We start from the raw sequence: 14,952 nt of genomic DNA, 5'->3' as shown, positions 1-14,952 counted from the left end.
ACTGATGATTCTTTCTGGAATTCCTTCTGTATGCCCTCCTACTTCTTGTGTCCCACTGTTGTGGAGGCTCCATTTATTACAGGGTACTTATTACTAGTCACAGGGAATGCTTGGACTTTGCTGATATGTTCAGTCAATTATACAGACTTCAAAAATTGTGATATTTATCTTGTTTGGCACTGGATAATTTTCAACTCCTGTAAAATATTCTTGAGTTCTTTTCTGAGATACAGAATAAGTCACTTGGAAACATTTTGAACTTTCAGATCTTGCTTTTAAAATGTGTTAGAAAAGTGCTAAGTCTGTTCCCTACAACTGAGGTGAGACTTTACCTATTGATCTGTGATTCATGAGGTTTTCCTGTCTGTCCAGTGAGAACCAATACTATCCCTGTCCTGTTTAGAAAGTGGGCCCTGTTTCTTTTAATTTTTCAGATAATTCTTTTCCTAGCATTGAGTAGTTTCTCTCATGGATGTGATCATCAGTGCTCTGCTGAATAGTCAAAGGAGATCTTTGCAGCTCTCTGCCCTCTAATTCAGTCCTGCAAATTCTAGCCACCCTCTCGGCAATATTACTCAACTCGTCAAGTTATTTGGGATTCAATTGGGCTCCTCCTCTAAATGACTGAACGTTCTCTCAGTGCAGTGAATTGGGACAGTCATTAAACTAGAGCTAGCCTGGTTTGTGTTCTATCTCTAAGGCATCGCCTTCCTTTATTATTTGATGCCCATGTCTTCAAAATTGTTGGCATGTGTTTTGTGGTTGTAGTTGTTTTTATTTTTTAACACACTTTTTAAGAGAAGTTTTAAGTTCACAGCAAAACTGAGCAGTAAGTGCAGAGTTCCCAAATATCCCCTAACTTGCCTCACACATGGCCTCCCCCACTATCAGTGTTCTCCACCACAGTGGTACATTTATAATAATCGATGACCCTACACTAACACATCATTATCACCCAAAGCCTATAGTTTACATTAGGGTTCACTTGTGGTGGTATATATTCTATGGGTTTATGAAAATGTATAATGACATGTGTCCACAATTGTAGTATGACACAGAATACTTTCAATACCCTAAAAATCCTCTGTGCTCTGCCTATTCATCTCTCCCTATCCCTTATCCATGGAAATCACTGATCTTTTTACTGTCTCCATAGTTTTTCCTCTTGCAGAATGTTTTGACATTCTAGATGCCAAATATTTAGAATCATACAGTATACTGCTTTTTCAGACTGGCTGTTTTCACTTAGTCATATGCATTTATGTTTCCTCTATATCTTTTCTTGATTTGATAGCTCATTTCTTTTTAGTGCTGAATAATATGTCATTGTCTGGATGTACCACACTTTATCCACTCACCTACTGAAGGACATCTTGGTTGCTATCAAATTTCACAGTTATGAATAAAGCTTCTATAAGCATCTATGGGCAGCTTTTGTGTGGACATAAGTCTTCAACTCCTTTGGGTAAATAACAAGTGGAGTGATTGCTGGATCATATGGTAAGAGTATGTTTAGTTTTATAAGAAATTACCAAACTGTCTTCTGAAATGGATGTACCATTTTGCAGTCCCACCAGCAATAAATGAGAACTCCTGTTGCTTTATATCCTTGTCAAAATTTGATGTCGTTAGTATTTTGGATTTTGGTCATCCTAGTAGGTATGTAGCAGATCTTATTTTTGTTTTAATTTGCAATTCTCTAATGACATGTATTTTTTCACATGGAGTATTTTTTCACATGTTATTTGCCAACTACATATTTTCTTTGGTGAAGTCAGTTTTTGAAAACCATTTTTAAATCAGGTTATTTGTTTTCTTAATTTTGAATTTTTAGAGCCCTTTGTATATTTTGGATAATATCCTTTATTAGATGTATCTTTTACAAATATTTTATGCCAATCTGCGTCTCATCTTCTCATCTTTTAGACATTGTCTTTCACATAGCAGAAGTTTTAATTTTAATGAAGACCAGCTTACCGATGATTATTTTTTTATAATCATTATTCAGTGTTGAATCTCATTTTTTTAAATTTTTTTTTTGTTTGTCTCACATGACCAGGTAAATTTGATTTCTGTAACTTCATCTTAACTGCAAGACTGTAAGCAGAGGTCTTTTTAAATTACTTGTGTAATTTGAAAATTTGCTTTAGATTTCTTTGATTTCAAGAATTACATAGTCATCTTTGGCAAATAATGGCCTTTTTATTTCTTTTCAGTCAGTAGTTTTCCTTCCCTTCTTTGGCTTGTTTCATTGCACTGGCTAGGTCATCCAATATCCATTACAGCATGGAGTAGAACTGCTATTAAAAGACATTATTGTCACAACATAGTCTTGAGGTGAAATCTTTAAATACAATGTGAGATGGCTGTAGATATTTTATAAGTACTATTACTATTCAGATTAAGTAAATGTCTTAATATTCATTTGCTAAGAATTTTATAATAAGATTTAAATTTTATCAAATTATTTTATTCCTCTGTTTTTTGCCTCTTTTTATCTTGATTAATGTTCATAGACTCATAATTTTTAAATGCTAAAACAGTAAATATTTTTCTAAGAAATAATTTAATATTTTTCTAATATGAATATCAATTCTGTTTTACTGGTTTCTAATCTCGTGTTTATCATCTTATCACTTTCTTTAATTTGGAATTTTTTACAAGATTATATGGAAACTTAGGTAATTTATTTTCAGTTTTTTATTCTTTTTAATATATTAATCATGGTTATACATCTCTCTAAACACTGTTTTAACCTCATTGCTAAATGTTTGACATGTCAAATTTCATTTTATTTCAGTTCAAAACATTTTCTAATTTCTAGACTAATTTCATCTTTCATCAACGGGTTATTTAGAAGCATATTGCACAACTTAAAATAATTTGGGTGATTTTCTAATTACCAGTTAAAGATATCTTTTAAATATTTAATATATTTTACTTTTTAGAGCACGTAGAGATTTATAGAAAAATTGGGTGGAACGTACAGAGAGTTCCCATCTAACCCCTTACCCAACCTAACAACATTTTCCTATTATTAACTTCTTGCGTTAGTGTACATCTTTACAATTAACAAGTCAATATTGATACATTATTATTAATAAATGTCCATAACTTACACTGCAATTAAGGCTGTGTTGTAGATTCAATGTGTTTTGTAAAGATTTTCTCCAGGTTTGTGGCTTATCCTTTTATTCTTTTAACATGTCTTTCACAGAACAAAAGTTTCACATTTTATTTAGTTTTAACTTCAAACTACCCAATTTTTTTCATGCCTTGTGCTTTTGGTGTAATATCTAAAAAGTCATCACCAAGTCCAAGGTCACCTAGATTTTTTTTTTTTTTCATGTTTTCTTCTAGGAATATTATATTTTTTTTGTTTTAAATTTAGGCCTATTATCCATTTTGAGTTAAATTTTTGTGGAAGGCCTAAGGTCCCTGTCTAGATCTATTTTTTTTTTGCATGTGGCTGTCCGGTTGTTCCAGCACCATTTGTTGAAAAAACTATTCTTTCTTCATGGAATTACTTTTGCACCTTTTTCAAAGACCAATAAATTATTTGACTATACTTGTGTTGCTCTATTTCTGGTCCCTCTATTCTGTTCCATTCATCTGTATGTCTATTTTTTCACCGTACTAACATTGTCTTGATTGCTCTAGTTTGTGTAGTGAGACTTAAAGTAGCTTAGTGTAAGCATTTCAACTTTATTCTTTTCTTTCAGTATTATGTTGCCTTTTCTGGGTCTTTTAGATTTAAATTTTTTGTTATTAACATGAATTATTTAATACTCAAGAATATTGATTTATTACTCCAGTTTCCATTTGTTTGTTCATTTTTTTCACACCTCTCTAGCTATTTTGTCTCAAGAATTTCTGAAATTTTTATACATAGGTATGTGTGCATATATATATATATATACACACACACACACACATACGTAATCAAACACATTTTTGCTATTATCATTTTGAACAATAATTATCTGTTCAATCAGTTAAGAATAAGAAAAACATTTTCATTTTACCTTAAGTTCTTTCTTCTTTGATGCGCTTCCTTTCTTTATAAAAATCTCAGTTTCTGACCTATATCATTTTCCTTCTAAGAAACATTTTAAAAACATTTTTTGCAAAGCAGATATCTTGGCAAAAAAAAAAAAAATCCTCAATTTTCATTTGTCTAAGAAAGTCTTTATTTATCTTTCACTTTTGAAGGATAATTTACAAGGTAAAGAATTTGGGGTTAGTTGTTTTTTGCTCTCAACACTGTAAATATTCACTTGACTCTCTTCTTGCTTGCAGAGAATACAACATAATTCTTAGGGGAAGTAGAACATAATTCTTGCCTTTTTTCCTCAATAGGTTTGGCATTTTTTTCCTCTCTCTGGCTTCTTTCGGGATTTTTTCTTTTTATTTTCTGTAGTTTCAAAATGCTATTATATTCCTCAGTGTAGTGCTTTGGCATTTACCCTGCTTGATGTCTCTGAGCTTTGTAGGTCTGTGTATAATGTTGATTGGGGTAAATTTTCAGTCATTGTTCCAAACTTTTCTTCTGTTTCTTTCTTTCTTCTTCTGGTATTGCCATTACACATATTTTGCACAATTTGTAGTTGTCTCACAGTCTTTGGACATTCTGTTTTGGCTTTTTTTTCCAGTCTTTGTTCTCTTTGCTTTTCAGTTTTCACAGTTTCTATTGTTATGTCCTCAAGCTCAGAGATTCTTTTTTCAGCCAACTCCATTCTACTAGTAAGTCCATCAAAGGCCTTCTTTATTTCTATTACTTTTTTCCCCCTAGAATTTCTTTTTGATTCTTTCTTAGAATTTTCATTTCTCTGCTTAAATTGCCCATGTTGCATGCTGTCTACTTTATCCATTACAATCCTAATGGAAAAATTATTAGTGATAGTTGTATTAAATTCTCAGTCTGATAATTCGAACATGCTGTATCTGAGTCGGGTTTTGATGCTTGCTATATTTCTTCAATTTTTTTGTTTTGTTTTGTTTGTTTTTTGGTAGGCTTTGTGATTTTTTTTTTTTTTTTTTTTTTTTTTTTTTTTGCTATCTAGACATACTATACTGGATAAAAGAAACTTCTGTAAATAGGCCTTTAGTAATGTGGTGTGAAGTAGGGGAGGCTAAGCATTTTATGAGCCTATGATTAGGTCTCAGTCTTTTAGTGAGCCTACACCTCTAGTCTGTGAATTTCAGAAGTGTTTCTTAGTTTTTTTTCTCTCCCCTTAGGTAGAGCAAGATGTCTAGGGGAGTGTGAAGTGGGGTATTTCCCTTCCCCAAGTCAGTTAGGCTCTGAAATGCCAGAGTTTGGGCTCTGGTTAAACTAGTTTCTCCGGAAGGGCAGGCCTTATTAAGAACAGAGTGCTGTGGTGTATTTCAAAATGGTTCCTTTTCCTCTTTCTGTGCCAGAAGGCTGAGGGGATTTTTCTGATATTTTCTCTGGGAAACTGGTGGAACTCCTGGATGTAAATCTCAGAATATTGTTGGGGCCCCCGTATGACTGGGGACTCCTGGCGTTTTTAACTCTCAAAGTTGTCCACATTGACCCTCAGCAATTCATCAATTACAGTACAGGTTTTCCTGCCTCAGCACTGGTTCTCATAGCAGTTTATGCTGGTGATCTCTGCTTTGGTAAGCTGTGGCTCCCTCTGGTCTTGGGGGCATCCATTTTCCTCGTGTCATATCTTTTCTTAAGGAGTGAAGAAAAGTTGTTGATTTTTCATTCTATTCAGGTTTTTATTGTTGTAGGAAGGGTAGTTACTACTAATCACCTTACATGTGGAATCAACATTCAAGAGTCCAGAAGTCCTTATATCTATAAAATGGATAAGAGGATAATAAGAGAAATACCTCTCCTAATCCAAATCTCTTTATTATTCTTTCTTATCTTATTCTTTAATAGTCAAGGTTCTTGACAGTGATTTTATAGATTTTTTTTTAACCAATGTGTTTATTTTATGACCTCTGGACCACATTACACATTAATTCATTTCCCCTGAGTATGCATATGTTGTTTCCCCGCTACAGATGAAGTCTATTTTTTTCTGCCCTTAAGTCTGATCTAGACTTAGTTATCAATAGAAAGTACTAGAAGGGATATTTTGGCATTTTTAAAGCTAGTTTATAGAAACTTTTCAGCCTCCAGCTAAATCTCTTGAAACACTCCTGGAGAAGCTAGCTGTCATGATGGAAGACAGACATACCTTGGACCTTCATGCTATAAGTAGCCAAGCCACTTAGGCCCTAAAGAATGAGACACCATACTGAGAGAAAAAAAGGCCAAAAAGTTGGAAAACATGTGGATGAAGTAGCTAACTGGAAGTAGATCCTCCAGTTCCTATTCTCTCTCCATAAATAAGATACAAAATGCCCAGAGAAGCCCTCCTCAAATCCTAACTCATAAACTCATAATTTTCCTGTGTTTCAAGTGACTTATTTAATCATTTGATTAAATTGATTTAAATACAAATCTAAACTTATCTCCCTTCAAAACTACACTTAAGTGGAAATACACATAAAGAAGCCTATTATTCTAACCTTTCATTGAATAGCAAGTTAAAGTCACCAAGAAATTCTTTGAACTCAGGAAGCACTCCTGCAGTTGAAAAAAAATAAGGCTACAATTATAAATAGGGTCTGTTTAGGAGAGTGTGAGTAACTCAAAGAAAAATCTTAACAGATATAAACTCAAAATAGTGAGTCAAAGCCTGATAGACACAAACCAAGAAGAAGCCTAATAATGTGGTCAAAATGATGGTACAAATGTATGTAAACACTCTGGAATCAGGTCATCCTCAAGAATTGTGGAACTACGTGGAAGGCATCAATAAGAATAAAACACCTGTAATGAAGGCCAAGGATTTTTATAGATCAGTTGCTTCTTGGAAAGGCAAATGATCAATATCCACGAATGACTTGATTGAAGTTTATCACTAGAGATACTTAAGAACACCTGTTTGAAATAGAGAGTACGAGGATAGAGAGGGAAATTTTTTCCTGACACATGCATTTTAGTTTTGTGGACAAGTATCCATTTTGGAATTTTATAAACTACTATAAAGGATGCAAAGCACAAAGTGAGTATCCATGTTTTAGAAGACTGTCTCACTTATATCTTTAAAATAATTTTCAGAGCAAATCCACTTCTTTGTTATACAATATTTTCAAAATTTTAAGACTATGTTTTGAAGCTATTTGTGTACATAGACAATTTTGTACAAATGCTATCTCTGTGATTTAAGAATATTTTGAGATTTCTACTCATAGAAAAACACCTGGAGTTGTAAATTGGTAGCATGTTATAAAATTGGCTTGTTTTATCTCAACTCCCTTCTTGCTAATTGTTCACCAAAGACTGGTAGAAGCTTTTGGTAACTTTTCTGCAAGTCAGCAGTTAAGGAATGATTTCCCATAGGCTAGTACAATAAAGAGTCCCTTGTCTTCCACACCAAAATCCATACTGACAACTTGCCATAGGCCTGAGGGCTAAACCTAATTAGCAGAGCTTCGTTTCCCAAAATAAATTATTTCAGACTAAACTTGGCTTAAAATGACTGAACTCTTACACAATTTAAAAAATTATTATTATAAATGAGTGACTTTAATTACACACTCTTGTCAGGTTTTCTTGTACTTAGGAATTTTCTAAGAAGGAAGGCAGTGTGTTGAAGCCCTTCTAATCTGATTTTCCTTTACCTGACATACAGTGTCTTTCATATTCTGACCCTTACCTCACTGTCTGGGCTGCTCTCCCACTTTTCCACACAGGACAGAACTGAAGTACTTATCTGCGTTGAGAGTATGTGTATGTGTGTGTGTATAAATATACCTTATTACACACTGTCTTCTTTTTATGAAATGCTTTCTCCTCACTAGTATTTTGAAATATAATTATTGTCATTTGAATCTTTTCTCTGAATAGACATTTTCTGGAAGTATTACTTACTCTCTCTCCAATAGAGTTTGAAGTTTATGCCCTTGTTAACTTTCTATTATAGCAATTATCTTACATCAGTGGTATTGTTTTATGGTTGTCTGCCTATTAAAATTCAAATTACTAAAAATCAAGTATATTGTTATTTTCCCCTTCATTTTCAGAGAACATACTTATTAAATAAATTTCAACAAGTATTTGTAAAATGAATGAATGAATGCAATGAGGCCAAAAACTTTTCAGCACATTGTTGAAATGAGACCTGCACTAGTATAGGCACTATGCCTCAAGGCATAATGTCACCCTGAGGGTGGATAGAGATGAAATGTAGCAGACAACAGTAAATTAAGTCCCAATTATAATATGAATTTATACCTACACTGATATAAACTTACCAGGCTAATTTATCTTCAATATTCCTCACTTCGATGCTCTTCCAATATAGATGCTCACCTATATAAAAGTGATTTCAGGTTACAAAGAGATTTTTTCAAAAATATGATGTAACTGTAGAAAGTTTAATATTTAAGATGTGTGGTCTCTTCAAAGTGTGCCCCCTGCCTGAGATGACTATGGGGAAGTGAGAATGAAATTATATATATTTTTTTCCTAAATGAAATATAAAGAAAGTTTTATAAATTTTTTATGTTATAAATTTACTCTGATACCTTCATGTAAACTCTGTGTCAGATGATTAAATGTCTGTTAAGCATAGCATCTAGCACAGAATATGTGTTAAATAATGTTGCTCAGTATACATTAATTAAGGTGCAATGAATTATAGCTCTTATTATTGTTGGAAAATATATTTTATTATTTGGAATAATATTTTATAGTATTTTTTTTTCTTATAAACAACAAGGTAGGAACATTCGCTAGGAGTGAAGCAGGTTATAATAATAAATTTGGTGGTATTTTCTTGCTGCTTTTATTGATATGAATAATGTTTAAAGGTATGGCTAAAATTGTTAATATTTTTTAAATTAAAATATCTTAACTCAGTTCTATATTTCTATAAGTAGATAGAGAAGAAAACAACTACTTTTATTTTCTTTTGTTGAGATCTATATTTGAGATATATATTTGTTGAATTGACCAAATCAAGTAGTCCTTTGAAATAGTGTTAAAAACCTTATATTCTACTACTAATTTGTGGGAAAATATGTAACCAGGAACAGCTTATGTTATACATTAGGAAAAGAAGTCCTATCACCTTAGTATTTTTACAAAAACAAGTAGAAAAGAATTTGCTGTTTAGTGAATATTTATTCCATCTGAGGATGTTAGTCACTTTAAATAGTTTAACTCTTTTAATTCTTTAGAATGACTATGAGGTAATTATTTTATGATTCTTTTACATTTGAAGAAATCAGAGTTCAGGAGAGTTAAAGGAATTTGGAGTTATACTTGGATCAAGCTACAGAACTAGAACATGAATCCAGCCTGACTCCAAAGTTAATGGCCTTTTCACTATGGCTTCAAATATTCTTCATCTTTTCCTGCAATCTTTTAATGCTAATAGCAACTAAAATAGGTCTAAACAGAATGGAAGGCCAATCTTGATATATCTGTGCTATTCTCATTTTCACACTTTAAGTTCTTGTATAGGACAAAGATGGAAATTCAATTTTCCTTGAATTCTTACAACTGTTGAATCATTTTTTATGTGAAGAACTTTGCTAAAATAAGAAACAAGCCCCATTTCTTTTATTATTCATTTGTGGTGTCAGACTTCTAATTAGCTCTACCAACTCCTATGGCATTTTATTCTGTTTTGGATCACAGTGACTCACATGTGAAAGTCAATTATTGAAATGATGCACAAAAAGAATAGGCATTGATGGAATGCAATAATCTTATTTCCAAAACAGTTGAATAGTATAATCCTAACTGCATGAATTTTATAGTGCTATTATCTTTAGAATGAATCATCTGTCATGGCCTATGTGTTAAATTTTTTTTTTTTTTATTATTTTTTTTTTTTTACTGAGAGCTACATTCATCTGTAATTGACCTTACTAAATGTAGGGTAGAAGGATAAAAACTTATGCAGTACCATTAATCATATGCCTTGTTGGCAATGACAAAAATAGCAGAAACTATTTTTCAGGCATTTCCTATATATCAGGTATTGTGTGTACATGAGTGTATTTGAGTGTAGTCTCATTTTGTTCTTACACTGTCCCCCAAAATGTTGCTTTATAGATAAAGGAAAAGCAACAAACAGGATTGAATATTTTGCCTAAAGTCTTAAAAGTTAGTTAACATGCGGATTCTGAAACTAATTCACATGGCAAGAATGCAAACCAAGGTTTTTCTGACTATGAATATATTATCTATTATACTGTCTCCTTTCTGGAAGTAATGTAAGCTTTTCAGCATTTAGTCAAAGTTCTGATTTCTTCTCTGTGTTTATTACCAATGAAGGTAACTTAATGTAGTTACAATAGACTATCAGTTTCCAAAGTATGGTCCATAGACCTCTAGGGAACCTCAGAGAAAATTCCAGGGAACTACAGTAACAACAATTTTTATTATGATACTAATACATTATTTACTTTTTTCACTGTGCTGGCTTTTGCCTTAGCATGAATCATGGCAGTGAATCAAGCTATATTATCATTTTATTGCTCACCTCTATTCATTCACAGAAACAATCTTTAATAAATAATAAATATACAACTACATAAAATAAATAAGCACAAAAGAGTTTTGATGAAGAATATCCTTGATAAAGCAGAAAAAGTATATTAAATGTATCAAGTATTGAACCTTGAGCACACTTTTTTAACATTCTGTATGAAAAATGAGACATGCCCAGAAAGCACTTATTCTGTACACCAAAGTACAATGTTATGTCCAAGTAAAGCATTTGTATGATTGCTGTGAGTTCTGGGCTGAATTAGCTGCTTTTTTCATCATTTTTATTTAAAATAATTGCTGACAGATAAACCATAGTTATTTGCACTTTGATATTTAGCTGAAATGTTCTTGAAAAGAAATGAAGTGAACCTGTTGTTTTAAGAAAAAACAACTGACAGTAATAATGGCCAATGATAAAATTCAAGCTCTTGAGAGAAAATTGGAATTTTGGAAAACTATGAATTTGACAGCTTTCCAAGATAGAATAATGTATTTTAATGTAACAGTTAAAAGAATTAATTGATAAGGTTTCAGAATCCGCATGTTAACTAACTTTTAAGAAACTATTATTAAGAAAATTGCTGAATTTTTGTGTAGTACCAAAGAGATATATCCATAATGCTCTAAAAAGGTTATCAATATATTTCTTTCTTTTCCAACAACATATCAGTGTAGTTGTATTTTCTCCATATAGATCAATTAAAACATCATTATTGATCAAATCGAATATAGAAGTAGATATGAGAATCCAGCTGTCCTATATTATAACAAAAGTTGACTTTTACAAAAATATAAAAATTGATGCTACTCTTCTTATAGTTTTGTTTTGAAAAAAATAATTATTTTAACATAGACATTATATGTTAACATAAAATTATTTTAACATAGATGTTATATAACATGAAATATGTTTTGTTTTAAAACATTAATAGATATTTTAAGTTCCTCAGTTTTAATTTCCAATATAGTAAATAATAAGTTCTCAGAATATTTTTAATAGCATAAAGACGTTTTGAGATAGAAAAGTGAAAACCTTGCAGTAGACATGAGATCCTTTAAATGGGGTTTCTTTTATTCTTTTTTTAAAAAAAAACTTGATATGTCTATCTCGTTATTGGAAAATTGCAAGTCAATAACTGAATAGAAAAATAAATATACCATTTTAAAGGTATTTTCAGTGACATTGTTTTTCTGCATAGGTCCACTTCTTTACTGAGTACGGTTTCTGGCCAAGGTGTAGTTTCTGCAGTTGTCTTTTAGAGATACTAAATATAAATCTATTGGAGGAATATGTTTGTGTAACTAATTATATGTGCATGTGTGTCATCTATGTGCAGACATAGGTAGATGTGCTAAATGTAGGAGCCTGAGAAGAGGGAAGCAAACAAAACAGTCAATAACAACCATGTATATTGTTATGTAAAGATATACCTAATATATTGAGGGGATTATGTCATTAATGCTGTAGTACTTATTTCATGTAGAAGAAATGCTTCCTGCCATATTTGACAATATGGATGAACCCAAAAGACATTATAAGTGAAATAAGCCAGTCTAGGAAGAGAAATTATGGAAAATTCCACTTACACAAGGTATCTATCAAACCCAGAGAAACAGAGTAGAATGATGATTATCAGGATGAGGGGTGGTTATTCAATGGGTATAAGGTTTTTTATAACTAACTAATGCCAAAAGAATGGATTTGTAATAAAATTACAGATGGATCTAAAAACAACATATACAATCTATCACAGTATAACAAAAAGTAGAGAGAAGCATTCTCTCCTACTTTGTAACTTGGCATGTTAGAGTTTGGCAGCTTGAAAATTCCAATGTGTCAAAGAATCAAGCTAGCAAAAGAGTTGCCTTGTGGATTGAATAGAACATAGAAGCAGTGTCCAAGAGAAAAGCTTTTAATACCTAGTAAATGTACTGGAGACCAAAGTGAAGTGAAGTATGAAAAGGGTATAAATGGCAGATGCCACACAAACTTGACAAAGGTCATTCGTAATCATGTATTAAACACATGTGGTGCCTCCTAGAATTAGTCACCAGGGACTTTGTAGTAGGTAAGTTCCTGCAAGTGAGAACAAGACCAGTTCGAAATAGATTATATGTAAATAATTTCACATGTGATTCTGTTTCATATCTTCATCTTTTCTTCCCCACTGTAATCTCATTTGTTTAAAAAGATAAGAGTAGACATCTATAATCATCTTTAGAGCTCTCCATCTAACCCCACCAGCCACCAGTGAGTAATTCATACATTTTGACAACTAGTCCTGGGCCGAAATGGGCTGGCCTATAGATGGTGCATCCTCCTACTAGTAAAACCTTATAGTTAGTAAATTACTTGAATTTTTCTGAAAAAAAAAAAAAAAAAAAACAACCCAAAAACCAAAACAATAAATTGCTACTTTGAGTCTGAATCGTGATCATTGAACAAAACTGAGAAGACCCCCCTGACAAATCTCTCTTTAAATTGCAGTTATGTTACCTTGGGGCTAAATGCTTTAATTGCCCCAGCCACTCACTGTCCTGCAGTCATGGACACCTCTTTCACACAACTGTTTTCTCAAACTTACCACATTTCCTTACTTGCCTATCAGCTGGTGCCTTTGCTTTCATTTTCAAAGATAGAATAGAAGCTATTAGAAGAGAACTTTCATGCTTCCACCATACTTCCAATCTATCTGCTTTAGTCATTATGCCCAGTTTTCCTTTCAGTTTCAATGGATGAAATATTCCTGTACCTGTGAACTCCTCCCATGCACTCTACCCTACTAAAAGAAACCACTTCAGTAATTTCTCTTCTGCATCATCAGTTTTCCCTTTCTATTACATTATTTTTATCATATTACAACTTGTAGTAAAGTTTATCATCTTTAAAAAATATCGCTTGATTTCTCATTTTCTTCCAAGTAATGTTCATTTCTCTGCCTCTTCTTTCAGTAAAATTTCTCTAGTTATTTATATACATTGCCTGTATTTTATTTTTTTCTCTTTTAAAAATAATCATCTAAGTTTGATATATACCAAAGAAAATCTTTTTATTAAATTTATTGGCGTGACAGTGGTTAATAAAATTATATAGGTTTCAAGTGTGCAGTTGTACATTTTATCACCTGTATATTGCATTGCATGTTCACTACCCAAAGTCAAATCTCCTTTGTCACCATATATTTGATTCTTTTTACCCTTTTCTACCTCTTCTTCTACCACCTTTCCCTTCGATAACCACTAAACTCTTGTCTGCATCTATAAGTTTTTGTTTGCTTGTTTTTTTTTTTCACTCTTTGCTTTCAGTTTTATATCCCTGTATAAGTGAAACCATAGGGTTTTCAACTTTTTCTGTCTGAATTATTTCACTTAACACAATAATCTCAAGACCTGTCTAAGTTGTCACAAATGGCAGAATTTCATCTTTTTCGTACGGCTGAATAGTATTCCACATCTTTATCTAGTCATCTATCAAAGGATACTTCATTTGTTTCCATGGCTTGGCCACCGTCAATAATGCTGCAATGAACATGTGGATACATATATATCTTTAAGGATAAATGTTTTCAAAAATTTTTGGTAAATACCCAGAAGAGGAATTGCTGAGTCATTTGGTAATTTTATTCTTAATTTTTAGAGGAACCTCCATACCATTTTCCATAGTGGCTGTATCAATTGACATTCCCACCAGCGTTGTATGAAGATTCCTTTTTTCTTGCAACCTCTCCAACACTTGTTGTTACTTGTCTTAATAATCGCCATTCTAACAGGTGTGAGGTAGTATCTCATTGTGGTTTTGATTTGCATTTTCGTAATAGCTAATTGAGTTGAATCTTTTTATTTATCTGTTGGCTGTTTGTATATCTTCTTGGGAGAAATGTCTGTTCCAGTTTCTGGTCTTTTTTAATTGTTTTTTTTGTTTGTTTGTTTTATTATTCTGTTGTATGAGTTATTTATATTTTGGATATTTTAACATATTTGGATTGTAAAACAAAACAAGCACCACTGGAGTTAGTACTCGACCTATCATATTTATTAACATCATTGCATCTACTAGTATGCTTTCTGTTGTTATGTGTAGCACCGCTTCCTTAATTTTCACCTGTTGTATGGTGTTACATGGTGTAAATGGATCATTATGTATTCAGTGTAGTATTAATTGTCTTCATTTTTGGTTTTACTTTATATTTTTACTTCTATTAAAAGAAATCTGCAGTGAACATTCTTGTATATGTCTCCTCATCTACATGAGGACATTTTTCTTAGGATACTTAGAAGTGTAATTGCCAGGACATAAAAGTACATGCATATTAACTTCAGTCTGTGCACAATTGTTGTCCAAGTTTGATATACCATGATTTCCTTCC

Source organism: Pteropus alecto, unplaced genomic scaffold (assembly GCF_000325575.1).
Source record: "Pteropus alecto unplaced genomic scaffold, ASM32557v1 scaffold12, whole genome shotgun sequence".
NCBI classification, from domain to species: domain Eukaryota; kingdom Metazoa; phylum Chordata; class Mammalia; order Chiroptera; family Pteropodidae; genus Pteropus; species Pteropus alecto.
This window is presented reverse-complemented; position numbering follows the sequence as displayed.